The sequence below is a fragment of the Priapulus caudatus genome, unplaced genomic scaffold (genome assembly GCF_000485595.1).
Source record: "Priapulus caudatus unplaced genomic scaffold, Priapulus_caudatus-5.0.1 Scaffold82, whole genome shotgun sequence".
In the NCBI taxonomy this organism is placed as follows: domain Eukaryota; kingdom Metazoa; phylum Priapulida; class Priapulimorpha; order Priapulimorphida; family Priapulidae; genus Priapulus; species Priapulus caudatus.
Window position 1 is genome coordinate 403227 of NW_014577143.1, and position 4058 is coordinate 407284.

General features: G+C 41.4%; 1 protein-coding gene across 1 annotated transcript in view; it reads left to right on the forward strand.

The window, feature by feature from the left end:
• Window positions 1–535: 535 nt before the first annotated feature.
• LOC106804641 (twitchin-like) overlaps window positions 536–4058 on the forward strand; it is an 18651-nt gene continuing 15128 nt past the window's right edge. The window contains exon 1 of the mRNA XM_014805909.1: window positions 536–644. The gene's annotated coding sequence lies outside the window, so the exon portion shown is untranslated. The remainder of the gene's footprint in view (window positions 645–4058) is intronic.

A 4058-nucleotide genomic window follows, 5' to 3' on the forward strand; every position in this document is an offset into this window, starting at 1 on the left:
GTGTGCGTGAAGGACATCTTAGCTGAAAGTTCGATAACGCCCACGACATTCCCCAGGCTACCGTGCCGTGTTTTCTCTTCATAAACCGATGTCCCATGGCGTTGCAAATTCTTCCTGACATCGCCGCCACATCCAACCCGTTCAATACACAAGCACAGAACCTTAGCCTTCTCGTACTCTTCCCCTCGTAACTCACCCCCCCCCCCAACCAGCAGAGCTATTTAGCGCATCTAGCGCATCTAGCGCATCGCAAATCCCACGTACCGCGGCGCAGTTGGAGAGGTAGAGCCGAGCTTCTCAAATAAAACACCGGATCATAGCAACCCTGGTCGTGGCACGACTCACCCCTGCTGCGTGGATATATACGTCGCTATATGTTAGACAGAACTGCGCCTAACAGTACGCGCTGGATGACTGCGTTCGCGTTCTTGATGTTTTAGAAAGACGATCGCCTGCGTATCTCCTCGCGACGTCCTTTTCCTCGTCAAAGCGCGAGAGTCCGACGAACGCGAAGTCGTTATTAGAGAAGCCAGACTCGCGTGTCTGGGGAGTCAGGAGCACAGATGTACGTCTAACCTAATCGACGAAGCAGCTGCACAAACAACCGTCTAACCACGATTAGGGGGAACTCCGTCGTTTCAAGGGTTAGCTTCTTCATCTGTTTTATAAAGTCCGCAGTCATATTTGGCGGGGTGGAGTGGGTGTATTTTATATTTTGTTGTAGTAAAATTCGCAATATACCGGGTTGGGAACCACGAACGTTAAAAATATAAAAAAACGCGCAGAGAATGTGAGAATGTGGGTAGAGAAATGACTGGGTTCGTGTTGTTGTTTATCGCAATTTCATAGTGTTGTTCAAATATTTATTTAAGTTTTACAAAGATTACGGTATTATCATGAATCACGCAGTGTTTAACTAGGTTGAATGGTGGAGGCTGAATGACAGTTTTCGAGTTAGATATTTATAGAAAGTCTACTCATAGAAAGTTAGATATTGATTAGGGATGCACTCAGGATTATGGAAAGGTACCTCTCTAAAAGGCAATAAAAAATAACTGTTCTTCAAATCCAATCAAACACAAATCTATTTAATGAAGAGATGTCTCTCTAGTTATCACTAGTTACCTGACAGTAAAAAACTGCTAAGTACAAATAGAAGCTCAGATGAGTAAAAGAAAAATGTCTTTTATTAGTAATAATGCACATAGTAATTAAACTGCGGAAGAATACATACATATTATGCAATACAAATTAAGTAAATATTTACAAATAACCTTTTAACATCATGGAAATAAAAAAAATTTGTAAACAATAATTGTAACAGTCCCTGGGATTATGTTTCACACATATGGAACACCGAGGGTCTTTACGGCTTAAGCAGAACATGGTTGCAATAAGTTAAAATATTGTGAATAAAAAACCACCGAATGTTTAATACTTGAAGTAGTTATGGTGTAGTTAATACTGAATGTAGTTATGAAGAAAGTACATGGACATTACGTGTGATAGAATTCATCTGTTTGGATATGTCCTTCGAGGAGTAATGCCAGGAGTAAATAATTAAGGAGGAGAGAGATAGATAGATAGAGAGAGAGAGAAAGAGAGAGAGAAGTGTGTGTGTGTGTGTGTGTGTGTGTGTGTGTGTGTGTGTGTGTGTGCGTGTGTGTGTGTGTGTGTGTGTGTGTGGTGTGTGTGTGTGTGTGCTCAGGCACTTGGAGGGTTTCAATAAAACATAACGTTAAATAAATACGAAATTCATTTATTACCAAAGTCTTAATGTTTCTCTACTCTTTTTCACCTATTATTGCCGACAATTTCTTGTAAATGCCGTCCAAATGTTTATCTGCAACACACGCTGGCTGCCGCACGCTAGCTGCTGCACACTGACACATAAATATATAGTTTATTTTTTATTTTTTGTGTCAGTTAGTTAGCTAGTTGTGTGAATAATTATTGTACATTATCATGGGAGGATTTGCGTTTGGTTATTTACTGTGTGCTATCTGACTTACAAATCTCCGCCCTCTGTACACCCAGATGGGCGTATGCAGAAGTTTGTGCACGATAGTGGGACGGTGTGTCAACTTATTCCACAGCGATAATCAAAATCGCCATAACGGAACGCTCAGTGGACTCCAATAAACATGCGTCTTTTTCAGCAGATTTGAGTTTACAAGAGCATTGCTGCATGCACGCCACACAAACACACACACACGCACGCGCGCGCGCACATACACACATACACACACACGCAAACACACGCGCGCGCACACACACTCACACACAATTCCCAGAAAATAAGGCCAGCAGAAGTCAACCGACAACAGCACTGCGGCGTACGCATGCATGCACCTAAAACCTAAACAAAGACAGTCTATATCCTGAGAGATCGCGTATGTACTATGTAGTACACGGTCTGTTTCGTTCGCTTGTCTTCGAAATCCAGCAAAAAACGCAGTACTATATTTTGAAGTTTCATAGCAGCCAGTTGTAGCATCGGTAGTTGTTATATGAGCGTGCTCTATTATCAGGAGTGTATAATATAGTCTATATTACCTGCTATTATCATTAATCGGGTGATATCTATATGGTGCCTTAAAATTACAGACACGTGCTGGTTTTAATGGCAAACACGGGTTAGGTATGTTAGGTCTATCCTTATACTTCATAAGTTCATTTACAGAATCAGGGTTTTAAACGAGCCGCGTGCGTCAGTGGCGCCACCGTGCGGCTAACGCTGTTGCCGGTCTACAGAGGCCAAAATCTAAATATGAATCTAATTATATATCTGGTATTACCACTAGTTATAGGCTTAATTATCAGCTTAAATTAGTATTTTGTCATCTTCACATGGAGCCATGAGAGATTGCCATGCAGTGAAACAATTTCATGCGATTAAATATTACAGACATCTGCGCGTGCGCAACTGTTAACGGACAAACATTTGGCGCGGTAATAAATCGATCTTTAAGCGCATATATATTACATTACAGTGGCACTTTGTAGCTAGCTCTCTGCACTCTCTATCGCATATGGAACTAATTGACGATTTATTATATATATATATATATCAAGAGTACGTAATAGGAGTACATAATATTATATATATATAACTTACGCGTTGGTCATAGCGTTACCTAAGCAGAGCAAACCAGAGCAAATCGTATCGCTGGTGTATACACGTCATCGCTTTATTACTCATGGGAAATTGATCTAGATTAAAAGAGAACAGGGTGGAACCCAATTTGAATTGGCACTGAGATACGTTAGCGTAAATACGAACTTCGATCATGCATGTGTATATCTATGCGTTACCGGTTTTGATATCTGAGGTTATAGATTCGAAGCTAGTTGTGTAAATAATTATTGTACATTATCATGGGAGGTTTTGCGTTTGGCTATTTACTGTGTATTATCTGACTTACAAATCTCCGCCCTCTGTACACCCAGATGGGCGTATGAGTTGGAATATCACTTGAATTTTTTGCTAAATTTTATTAAGGAAATGACAGTCATATGCTGTTTGCATAATAAATATATGGTTCCGAATGTAAACATCACGTGTGCCTGTGTGAATCTTCAGAATCTACTATCGCAAATTGGACCCGCTGTACATCGCCCGGTGAATATTGATATGATTATAGTTGACGATAAAAAAACTCTTGATTTAAGATCCGGCCAGAAACGCTAGTCATAGTTCCGTATTAAAAGGAGACACGCCTTCTTTATCAGGTAAAGCAATCACGAGTCGATTAAAAATCAGCGACCACGAGGAAAATCGTCCTCATTTTCTAATATGTAGTATAGGGGGTCTGACATCTTTATATATATATATATGTTGTGCGTGTGGGTTTGTGTGCGTGCGTGCGTACGTGCGTGCGCGCGCGCGTGTGTATGTGTGTGTGTGTGTGTGCGCGCGCGTGTGTTGTGTGTGTGTGTGTGTGGGTTGTCTGTGTGTGTGTGTGTGTGTGTGTGCGTGCATGCGTGCGGCGTGCGTGCATGTTGTTGTGTGTTGTGTGTGTGTGGTGTGCGTGCGTGCATGGTGTGATGTGGTGTGT